A 13103-nucleotide genomic window follows, 5' to 3' on the forward strand; every position below is an offset into this window, starting at 1 on the left:
GAATTTTGAAAGAAAAGAGACCCTTTGGTCCTAGATTTAGGACTCTTTCACATATCTGAAACACTAAGTCTATTCTCTTCCCCAACACAGCCCATGTAGGCAAACCGAGCAACTACTCATAGCTATGTTTTTGTGATCTGCCACAAGAAAGACTCCCCTGCCTTCTATCAGCCATAGTCACTAATCTCATTGTTTTTCCCCAACCCACGGTCATGTTGTCATGAAAGGATGATTGGAACCATAAATCGGAACCACAAGAATTGGAACTGTGAGACTGGAGTTCTAGTTATGACTGTGTTAGGAAACTTTTATCTCTCTCTCAGTCTCAGTTCTCATCCCTAAAATGAGGTGTCTTAGTCTGTGTTGCTGTAACAAAATACCTGAGAATGGGTAATTTATAAAGAACAGAAATTTATTTCTTACAATTCTGGAGGCTGGAAAGTCCAAGATCAAGGCACAGGCATGTTTGCTGTTGGATGAGGGCCTCAGTCCCTGCTTCTAAGGTGCCACCTTGAATGCTGTGTCCTCACATGGCAGAAAGGAGGAAGGGCAAAAAGGCCCTGCACTAGTTCCCTCCAGCCCTTTTATAAGGCACTAATCCATTCAGCAGGGCAGAGCCTTGTGACTTAATCACTTCCCCCAAAGACTCTATTTTTTAATACCACCATGGTGGGGATTAAGCTTCAACATGAATTTTGGAGGGGACACTATCATTCAAACCATAGCATGGGTGTTGCAATAATGCTGAGTGTAGAAGGTAGAACTTTGGTGAAAGTGCTTTCTAAATTTTTTACCTTGTGTAGTCCCCAGATAGTTTCTGACCTAGAATAGCTTCATCTCTGAGTGGAGGAGTCATAGTGGGTGCCTAAGGACTTTATGGAGGGGTTCAGTGAGGGGAGAGCTCAGGAGAACATGCTGCGGGGGGAGAGGCTACCTCCATTTATTCTACAAATATTTCCTGAGCGCCTCCCACGTACCAGGCACCGTCTTCTATGTTGGGGGTGCAGTGGTGAGAAAAATCAATGACAGAGCTTATAGTCTAGTAAGTGAGAAAGACTTTGTCATATTACCAAAAATAAAGGTAAAATATAAACTGTGATAAATATAACAAAGGGGAGGAATATAGTGCTATGAAGACACATGATGGCGAGTTTAGGTGATGCTGTATTACTGGAGCATATTCCCACACTCGCATGTGCTTTGCTGTGGAGGAACTCCGGCTACTACGCACACATCAGGCCCTTTCTTGTCTTTTAAATTTGAGAGTGGTTAATGTAAATTTGAATGTTTATATATTTTGCCCGGAATAAAAGTTTCAGATCTCACTGGTTTTGTGCATTTTTGTTTTGCCTAAATATCTTTAGAAAATTCTTTTAGGTTAGATGGCATGACAGTACTCAAGTGGAATGGTTTAAAAAGAGTCATTAAAACTTAGCTTAATACATAAAAATTTAATGATAGAATAAATGTTATCATTGGAGTGAAAGGGTATGCTCTGTTAGTGTTTTTATAAAGGGAGGCAGTGTCTATAGTGGTCAGAGCCAGGGCATTCTGGTCACGTGGAATCTGTTTTGCCATTGAAAAATGAGTGAATTTGGTATTTGCTTCAGGGTTTTTGCAAGACTAAAGTAAAATTTTCACAATTCTAGTTGCACTAGGTTCTGCATACCTCCAGTTGTACGTGAAATTTACAGATATTTATAAATGAGTTTTATTTTGGGGCGGTGGAGAAAATAAGAGAAAAAATTTTTTTAACATATTTTATTTTTAGGTGGGAAGAAAGATCTCTCAAAGTAAATTCATAGTGGGAAGACTAGAGGGAGTTTGTTCCTCTTCATCTGGCTGAAAATGTGTAGCATAAGAGAGAGAGCTTGTATTTCTCACTGCAGGTAACTTACTGGTTACCTGGAAGAAGGTAACACTTCAACTTTCAAATAACTTTGCATTTCACAGTGACAGTAGGGTGGTATCTACATGCTAAAAATGGGATGGATGCCATAGAGACTCCAATCATTTGTATTTGTATAGTAATTTATATTTTACAAAAAGAAGCTTTGTTCTAGATCTTTACATACAGAGAAATGACGCCAAAGGAAAGTTTTAAAATATCCTGAAATTATTCTGTTATAACCACCCACAGTTTAATAAAAGAAACATTAGGTACTAAATAAAGAAAAGTTTAAATAAAACTAATCGAATCTTAGTGGAGCTAGAAATAGAGGTCCAAAATGTATTCAAGTGTAAAACTTGATCTTCTTGTATTTGTAAGTAGATGTTTTTAATCCATTTGGAAAATTCTGGGCTATTATTTCTTCAAAAAATTTTTTTTGTTATCTGCACCGTTAGCTCCTCCTTCTTCTTCTGGGACTCAAATTACATGTATGCTGGGCTGCTTGCAGTTGTCTCACAGAAAACTGGGTCTTTTTCATTTCCCTTTCAATCTCTGTCCTTTGGATGAGATAAATTCCATTGATTTGCCCTTAATCCACTAACCCTGTCTTTTGCCAGCTCCAGTTTCCTCTTAAGCCTATCTAGTGAAATTTTCATTTTAGATACTATACTTTTTATTTCTATAATTACTATTTAGAGTTTTTTTATGGTTTACATTTTTCTATTAAGATTCTTCATCTTCTCACTCATGACAGCAATCTTTTTTTAAGTCTTTGAATATACTTTTAACATCTACTTTCAAGTTATTTGCCAATTCCAACATCTGGGTCATCTTGGGGTCTATTTCCATTGACTATATTTTTTTCTTCATTAAGAGTCACATTTTCCTACTTAATCACAGTCTAGTAAGTTTTGATTTTATACCAGTCATTAAAGATGATACATTTAGGGAGTCAGGATTATAATATCTTCCTTTAGTATGTTTGATTTTTGTTTGGGCAAGCAGTTAAATTACTGGTTAATTTAATCTTTTTAATCCTGCCAGGTTTGGTTTTATTCTCTGTTTTGGTTTTGAACTTAGTTCTAGAGTGTGGTCCTTATTCTATGGTCTGATTCTTAGTCCCAGTGCATGACCTTTCTAAGGTTTGAACTGAGGGCCCAAGGTACCCAGCAAAGTATTCCATTCTAGCTGGACCAGCCCAGCATGATCTCTGTTGTCTCCATCTAAAAGTATCCTTAGAAATCTCCTTAAAAATATCTCTTTAAAAAATCATGGCTCAGCTCCTAAGCCTCTTGGAGGCTTCATGAACTTTTACTGTACACAACCTAGACCTTGACCAAGACCCACAGTGAATCTCCCTCTTACTTCTGAGTCTCACTTATCTGTGCAGTGCTCTCTTTCCAGTACCCTGCTCCAATCACTTTGGCCACCTGGAACTCCAGTCATCACCTGCTCAGCTCAGTGAGACCGCCAGTCATCTCTACTTTATGTGATCCCTTCTCTCAAAGAAAATAGCCCTGTACTGTCTGCTGTCCAGTGTCTTAAATAGTTCATATATAATATTTTGTCCAGTTTTAGAGTTATCTTTAGCAAGAGGCAAATATGGTACTAGTTCTACTTTAATGGCTGGAGGCAGAAGTCTATCTAGATTCTTTTGCTTTAAATTGTACACAAATTATTTATTCCTAACAGTTTTCATATACTGAGACTTTGTCTAATGTCACTACTAGGAATCTGCCTGACCAAAAAGTGATTTCTTTTTTTTCAAAAGTGATTTTGATTTGAAAAATAAATGCTCAGAAGAAGTGTTGATTTCAAATTGTAATGGTTGCCTACTGTAGAATGAACATCTAAGAACAAAGAGAAGAGCACCAGACAACATTTCTACTCCACAGGATTTTCAGGCATAATTAGTAAATTAACAAACACCTCTAAGGTTTTAAATTAAATTCCCCAAATTTAAACAATGACTTCACACATGTAGCAACACCTTTGGAATTCCACGTAACATAAACTTTAGTGAAAGAGGAGAAAACTCTTCTCTCCCCGCTACCACCTACCATCTACCTACCACCTACCTCTCTCTTCCTGCCTCTCCCTGTAACATTTATTGCTGTATGTTAAGTACTTTGCATATCATATTTAATCTTCACCAAAAAACCTATGAGACTAAGTAACTTTTCTAAGATCACCTAGCAGGAATTTAGCTAAACCAAGGATCAAATCCAGACAGTCAGACTCCATGATGCTACTCCTGGAACTGATCCAAGTAATAGGGAGGAGGTGGATGTTTATAGAGAAAGATAGTGAATTCTGAAAAAAATTTCACAGTTTTTCACACTAAAATCTTGATGTTCCTTCTACCCCTGGGACAAGTTGTGATTTGTGGGTCTGTGAATGGGGGCACCCCCAACAGAATCTACTAAATGTATTCTCATGTTGTACAAAAATGACTTAAAATTATTTATGGGTGAGGAGAACCCTGTTCAAGAAGGGAAGGTTGCCCCATTACAGTTTATTGTTTGCTTGAGGTTATAATGTCCCCTCTCCTAATATGTCTTGCCTCCCAGGAGAATCTTTCATGAAGTAATGTCATAAGAATGCACTAGCTCAAATACAAACATCTGTATTTAAAAATCATGGCTCCTTTCTTATTTGTCTTCTCTTCCCTAGTTCCACAGTCATATATCTTGTTTCAATCTTATAATCTATAATATCATTTACTTCTATGGAAAACAAACAAGCAACACAATGTAACACACATATGCCAAAAAAACCCCATTGTACATTATTTTTTCCCCATCAAATGAGTCAATAAAGATTGGAACATTAATTTACTCAGGAAGTTTTATGCCAGTATTTTTCTGAAAAAAGGACCAATTCATGGTCACTGTTGTATACTATAGCAAAAAAAAATTTCCATTGTCCATGTCATATGGCTAAATGGTACCTAAGTATATTGGGTTCATTTTTAAGGAGTCTCTCATAATTTCAGATTCTGTTTTTGCTTTGTATTTTTCAGATTGTTCATGTGCTTTGGTATTTCTGAATCTCAGTGGTAGAAAGAAAAAATGTTAGATGATGCCAGAAAAGCAAGCCAAGGAAATCACAAATGAAGATGAAAACAAGAATCACACATAAGAATAATATAAAGATAGAAGTTACTCTCATTGCTGTTTTATATCCACAAAGGGCATTTCTTGGAACAATATGCTCTTTAATTTAATAAATACTGGACAGTTTATAAAACTATAACCTGTATGATATATGTTTTTCCTTAAATTAATGGAACTATCTTTGGGAGGAAGTTGGAGGTTGAGATTTTGTCAACTGTAGCCCTGTTGATTTACTTAGGTAAACCTAAGAAAAGTCACCTAAGTTACTTGATTGGCTCTCAGAAACTCCATCAACCTGCTTTCCATTGAGAGTTGAGGATATGACCTGATGCTGAAGCAACTTTAAAAAAATTTTGCCATTGGAGACTCTAAGCATCAGAGGCTAGTTTTTATCCTTCCAAACGAACCTCTTATAGGGCTGGAACCATTTTTCTATTGGTTTTCTTATCTCCCCACAGGTCTCAGAATCAGCTGCTGAAACCAATTGGTACTTAATAAATATCTGTCTATTGACTGACTTTTACACTTAGAAGTGTAGAATATCATGAGCTCAACAAGGGATTATGCCCAATATGAGAAAAAGCTCAACAAAGAGTTTTTCCTCGTTCAGTTTGCTGTCTTTTATTTTTGGTAAGTTCTTTATTTCAGAAGAAACTTCTAACTTTGATCTAGTTTAATGTGTACCCAGGAAAAATATTTTATAAGTATGATAGAAGTATGGACTTCAGATAGTAAATTCTATCAGTCATTTCCTTTTAAATAATTTTCTACTTGTCCTTGGCCTGTAAAGATACCTGAATGCATTTAGATGCTAGCCATATTCATTTTATCTTGGTGGATGAGATGCTTCTTAGATATATATCTTTATAAATAAGACAGACATCTCTTATATTGAGAGGATTTTTCTCTATTAAAAACTAAACTCTGCAAAGAAGCTTCTCATATTTTCATTGGGATTTGAATGTTCATCTGCATATGTATTTTTAATATTCTTTTGGAGACCTTGATGTAGTAGGGCAAGGGGAATTTTTTTTCTTTCGAGGAACATTTAATCACAGAAGAAATATCAACTGAGGGAAATATCATTAAAAGCCAACTCAGTGTTATACTCATCAACTCCACAAAGACTTAAAAATGTAAAACTATTAATAATTACAAGAATAAAAATACCCACTTTACATTAGCAGTAAGGAGAGAGAAACAAGGGGAGGAGGGAATGAAGGCTTTGGATCCCGCTCACTATTTCTCAAAAATTTCAATCCAAGTAGCACTAATATAAGACAAAGTGAGTGGTAGTAGCTCTTTGGGTCTGCCATCCTAACTTGAATTTTGCATTGTGGTCTAAATTGGAAAAATTATATTCTTCACTAATTAAATAACATAGCTTTAGTGCCCAGGTGTTCTAATACAATTGATGTTGCAGGGTAATGAACTGTGTTTACCCTCTGAATTTGAGTATTCGCTGGCATCACTTTTTCTATCCCTGTAGAAAAATAATACTTGAGTTTGAAAAACAGAATGCTGTAGTGTCTTACATAAATATTATTGCAGTGAATTTTAATTATTTGTTTTCAAATTGTCTCTTCCATCATACTCTGAGTTCCTTGAGGTCAGGGACTAGATCTAATTTTTCTCTGCATTATCAGAGGCTAATTTAGTGCCTAGCAAACAGTAGCATTTGGTATTTGTTTGCTAAATGGAATTTAAATTAATGTATATGTTACACTTGGACTGTGAAAGGATCACTCAGATTGGGGACATCTTTGAGGAAAATGACTTTGGTGATAATTGTTCAACAGTCCATCTTATTCAGTTTATAAGATGTGCTGAGGTTTAAATGGAAGCAGGACTGGAACAGTTGCTTTACTGAACATGTTCTCTTGGAGAAATTCTCCAAGGTATGATATGCAACCATCTGTAGGGCCATGGGGGCCATGACGTGATCAGAACAGGCTTATATTCTCTTCAGTTTTTATTGAAAATGACACACAATTCCCTAGACTTCATTTAAAAAATATTCCAAAGGCATATGAGCCCGCTAGAGCAGCCACAACAAAATACCGTAGATGGTGTGGCTTAAACAACAGAAATTAATTTCTCAAAGTTCTGGAGGCTGGAAGTCTAAGATCAAAGTGCTAGCAGGTTTGGGTTTCTCCTGTGTCCTCTTTCCTATGTTGCAGAGGCTGTCTGAGTCCTTACTAGGGCTTTCCTCCATTCATCTCTGATGTGTCTTCCTCTTCTTATAAGAACACCAGTCCTTTTGGATTAGGGCACCACCCTTATGACCTCATTTAACCTTAATCACATCCATAAAGGCCCCATCTCCACATAGAGTCACATTGGGGGTTAGACCTTCAATATATGAATCCAGTCCATAACAAAGGGTTACTAAGAGTTACATATAAGCTATAGACTGAGTTGTTAAAGGTTATCACGTTATGTGAGTTCCTACAAGTCTGGTTTGCCCCCTATAAGCCTGGCAGCATGTATATCCATGTTCTTGCGCCATCTGGGTTTTTTCCAGCACAGCTTCAGTTCCCTTCTTTTTGGTGACATTGTCAATCACAGTGTCCTGTCTTCCACTGACCACGGGGTAAGCATGTGACCTGAGCTAGGCTGGTGTGATATTGTGATATAATAAGAAATATATATTTCTTTGCCCCTGGGTCCTGGAACAAGGGCTTCTAAAACTCTTGGGATTTCCTGAGTGATAGGGGTAAAAGGAGTATGTTTTGTTATTCATAATGAACCCCTTTCAACCATACTTGAGTTTATGCTAATGAGGTGACTATTGGTGGGCCCCAGGTAGCTTCAGGTTAGGGGTTGATTGCCAGAAGGACCAGCCATATAATTAGAGGTAGGACTTTCAGCCCTACCCCTTGATCTCTGGGGAGTTGGGGGCTGGAGATAGACTTAATCACCAATGGCCAGTGATTGGGTCCATCACAGCTGCATAATGGAACCTCCATAAAACCCCCCAAATGACAGGGTTTGGAGAACTTCTGGGTTGATGACCACATCAAAGTGCTGGGAGGGTGGCATGCTCAGAGAGGGTGTGGGAGCCCTGTGTCTTCCCTCCCTCATGCTTTTCCCTGTGCCTCGCTTCCATTTGACTGTTCCTGAGTTTTATTCTTTTTATTAAACTGGTAATAACAAGTAAAGTTCTTTCCTGAGTTCCATGAGCCATTCTAGAAATTATCAAACCTAAGGAGGGGATTGTGGGAACCTTTGATGTTACAGTGGCCGATCAGAAGTACAAGTGGCCCAGACTTGTGGGACTGAGCCCTTAATCTGTAGAGTCTATGCTCACCCTGGGCAGTTAGTGTCAGAACTGAATTGAAGGACACCCAGTTGGTATCTGGCAAATGGAGGATTGGTTGGTGTGAGGAAAAACCCACATATTTGGTGCCAAAAAGGGTATCATAAAAACAGGTCAGAGTTAGTTAGATACTATTGTCCTGAAATTTCATTCTTCGGTGTAATGGGCCCAAATGAAAATAGCTACATCTTATTTCATGGCTGGTGGCCCACTAAACAGCCTGTCCATCCTTCCTGCCACTTATCTGCAGCGTTGCTCGGCTCCTGTTCCTTCCAAAACATTTTGGCTTCTCTGTCATTCCCCTTTCAATAAATTCCCTCTCTCCCTCTGGATAATTTTAATTGAAGTTATCCAGAATTTAATTCTGTTTCTTGGAATGATAATAATAATGCTCTCTAGTTATATGATGTTTACTGTTATTGCAAAACTATAGTCTCCCATATATACAGGCAGTTGGGTGAAATTCTTAAATTAGGGACAAAATGCTTTGTTATCAGTGCCTTACCAGTGTGGTCTTGGATGAGTCATGGTGTTCAGTTGCTATAGTTACATAAATAAATATGTAGGTAGATTCTTACTAGGTTTTACTTTGAGGGGTCATTTTGAAAAACTGTTTCATTATCATTTTTAGTGTGGTTTGGTTCTGCTCTATTTCTTGGTTTTCATTGTTCTTTTGTGGATGTGGTAAGTATAGGTCATGGGGTTTTTTCCTCCGCCAAAGTAGAATGTGGATCAAAAAGTCTGAGTACCACCACCCTAGAGGGTTGGTCTGCTATGTTCTTGTCCTTTGGAAATGGATCCTGAATATATTTAAGCAGCAAAGGAGTGCACCCTTTTGCATACAAATACAAAGAAAGGAAAACAGAAGAAACCAAGTGACAGGTGTAAAACCAATCTTCTGCTTAATGAGTAACCAATCCTCATGGGGACAGTAAATAGCCAAGGCACTAAGAAGAGGTGCTGCACAGATGTCATCTTCTTTATTTTGACTTAGGAAAAGGCACAGAAAGTATAAAAGGCCCCGTGGAGGCTTTGCTTCTGCAGCTGTGGTGATGGCCAGTCTTAGCCAGTTGGAGCTAAGTACCATCTGAAGATAGAGCAGATTTTTTTGTGCAGCTCTGGAAGCAAAGGATTGACATAGGTGTGTGTCATGGTGGGGAATGCCAGCGTGGGCAGAGCTTCAAAGAGAATTGGAAACCACCAGTCCTTATTACAAATAAAAATAGAGAAATAGAACAGGTTTTCGTGCTAGAAGCAATGGAGGCTCTAAATTGCATTTTATTTTAGTGAGAATTTTTTTTTCTCTTAAAAATTTAATTTTATTTTTAAAGTAATAAAGTGATTGTGAATAAGTTGCTTTATGGAATGATTTTGTCAAATTCTTGAACGTGAGAAGGTAGACTGTAGACCCAGTGTTATTAAAATGAGTAATACTGCTACGTGGTCCCTAAGCAAGCTACAGATTTCTGGGGTTTAGAAAAGATACAGGGGCAAGGGAGGGTTGGCCTCAAATACCTTAACAAAATGGCAACAAAAGACAAAGTTTGGGACTAATTATTATATTATCTTTGAACTTTGGATAGTTTCTTTTGCTGAAAACAGTCCTCTCAACGAAGGATATTTGATTTTTCTTCTTCTATCTTCAAATTCCAAATGATATTTTGGGGGTAAGTATTTATTTTCCATGAAATTGCAAAGACATGAGTACCAAGTAAAGCTTCAATTTTAGAAATTTGCTTTTGAATCCAGAATTCCTTAGAAAGGTGAAGAGCTTTTTGAATAGACTTTTTGATAGGCAATTTTTGTTCTTTGAGAAACAAAGGCTATCATATTTAGGCTATATCTAAAAACTAAATTTTAAAGCACAAGCCTTTTGTTTTTCTTCAGATAGTTTTCTTCAGTGTTTTAATTGAGCTCATGGCTTGCCATTCTCATGCCCTTCCAACCATTTTGGAAATACCTAATTCCCTGAGTTAAAATATAACCTGCTTGAAATACCTAGAATGGTTTCCATTTTTCTACACAAACCCTGACTGATAGAGTGATTATGTGAACACAGTATAGCAGGGTACAAACAGAGGAGGCTACGAATTTAAAACAGACTTTTCCTGATTTTCAGTTTTGCCTAGAGCCGCTATGTTTACTTTCAACCAGATGGGGACAAGTTAAAACTATGTATGTAAAACATTCGAGATAGGCATGCATACAGCTAACCCAGAACTCACGCTTACGTGTACCATTGCAATCTTACATCTACAGACCCAGATAACATTAGTCTTCATTTCAGTTATTTTGCAGACTCTGCCCTGCAAAATAACTGAAATTAAGTTTTGTCCTGGAGGATTCCTCAGCCTTCTGCGAGAGACTGGCAACATCCAGACATTTCCAGGCTGTTTTAGTAGTTACTTTGTTGGAGCTGGGGTGATGTGGACATATGTTTATTAAAGGAACAAAGTGGATTACCAGGTTTGAGTAGACAGAATGGGCTGGTGGGATGCCCACTTCTGTCATACCATATTCATTCTTCTAGAATTTGTTTATTCAGTTAAAGAGGATGACCTCCAATGGTATAAAGACTATTTTTTTTTGATCAACAGTATACTAGTAACTATGATCTTTTTCCAGAATAAATTATTTTCTTTATTTTTTTCCATTTTCTGTCCCTCACTATACAATCACAAATTTCTTGTTATCAGGGCCCTTCTATGTCTTGTTCACTGCTGTATCCTTAGTAAATGATCTACCTTTATCTATTCAAATCTTTAGCAACTAAATATTGAATATGTACTGTCACTCAGCACTGGAGTAGGGCCTGAGGATATTAGTAGTAAAAAGACTTGGTAATATGAAAAAAAGAATCATTAGCAAGGCATCTCTTTTTGGAGTTGGGCTTTTAAAATAAACAAAAAAATCACTATCTTTTTATTGTGTGCAATGTGTAATAACACTGTTGGAGACTGATAGGGTGCCAGACATGGCTTTTATTTTACCTGTTAAAGGAGATTTATAGAGAGCTCAGAGAGGCTCAACGGCTAAACATTTTGATTTTAGTCTAATTGGAAAATAGGATTTAATTTTACTGACAATTATAGGGGAACCACGAATGCACTTAAATTGAAATTAAAAAGTAAAATAGTAAGCCAGTTTAGTTTATTGTGATATTGTAGCTTCTCTCTGGTACTTTACATTATATGATCATATTGATAATCTTGTAGGATACATTAATTTCTATGGTTTATTATAATGAGAATATTATACTATGTAAATTGATAGATAGATTTAAAAGAAAAACACCTCTTTGTATGTGAAAAGATTGAGGTCTTTACTTTGAAAAGGATGTAAAAATTGGGTCACCTTATTCATTTTCTTCGTATTGATGGAATACAGGTCATTGAAGTCTAGCTTTGTTTAGCTCTGCTTGCTCCATTTTGACAAAGTGATAGAGAACCTAATTACTAAACTGCTCAGCTAACAAAGATGAGGGAATCATCTTCTAAAAAATGGAAAAGCACCTTTTCAAGTGCATTGAGGGCCTATCCATTTCTGGACTTGAAATGTCTTCCACTTAGAGCCCAGATGAAGAGGTATGTGTTCAGGAGAGCAAGGCTCCTGAGCCTGGGTGTTAGAGAGCAAAGGCTCTGTGCTTGGCATTCTGTTTCATGGAAAAATGCTCCCTGAGAGCCGGGGTGATGTCTCTAAAGCACTCGTTATATGTTTACTGAATACGTGAATGAGAGCTTGAGTGTATCGTCAGGGTAAACATCCTGCCCCTTCTCAGCCTAGGTGTCTATCTGCCTGAGGCTGAATTTCACATGTGATCTAGATATGTGTTCATGAGCAACTCATTTAATTTCTTCCAGCCTTAGTTTGTTTCCCTATCTGCACAATGAAGATTTTTGTATTATCTCCTTCATAGGATTGAAATGGATGGGAGTGAATAAATGAGATAATCTGTGAAAAGAATTCACTGTGAGTACTCAGTGAATGTCACCTGTTATTACTATTACTGCAAGTGCAATACCCACATTTAGAAACTTAGAGATTGACATTCAGAGGGACTAAGTGGCTTCAGCATGGCCACATAGAACCAGGACTAGGACTCACTTCTTACAGCTCCTAGCTCAGTTCACCTTCCCTTGTATAGATGCCAACAGTTCTGGAGGTGTTTTCTTGCAATCCTAATTCTGTTTCTATTAATCCACTGTGAGGTCCTAGAAATTCCATTGTCCCATAATCCAAACCACAAATCCCAGAATTCCTCTGTTACCGAGAAGGAATAAAAATTCTTTGTCAGAATGAGCTAACATTTCTGGCTCTGTAAAGATGATCACTTCCCTATTAACTAGTTTCACTTCAGTGAACGCTGAATACATTTCTTTTCTTTTCTTTTCTTTTTTTTTTTTGAGACAGAGTCTCTCTCTGTTGCCCGGGCTAGAGTGAGTGCCGGGGTGTCAGCCTAGCTCACAGCAACCTCAAACTCCTGGGCTTAAGCGATCCTACTGCCTCAGCCTCCCGAGTAGCTGGGACTACAGGTATGCGCCACCATGCCCGGCTAATTTTTTTTTTCTATATATATTTTTAGTTGGCCAGATAATTTCTTTCTATTTTTAGTAGAGATGGGGTCTCACTCTTGCTCAGGCTGGTCTCGAACTCCTGACCTTGAGTGATCCACCCGCCTCGGCCTCCCAGAATGCTAGGATTACAGGTGTGAGCCACCGCACCCGGCCCTGAATACATTTCTTAACTCCTAGAAGAATTTCTTTATTCTGCTTTCCAT

This window comes from Lemur catta, chromosome 6, assembly GCF_020740605.2.
Source record: "Lemur catta isolate mLemCat1 chromosome 6, mLemCat1.pri, whole genome shotgun sequence".
NCBI lineage: Eukaryota > Metazoa > Chordata > Mammalia > Primates > Lemuridae > Lemur > Lemur catta.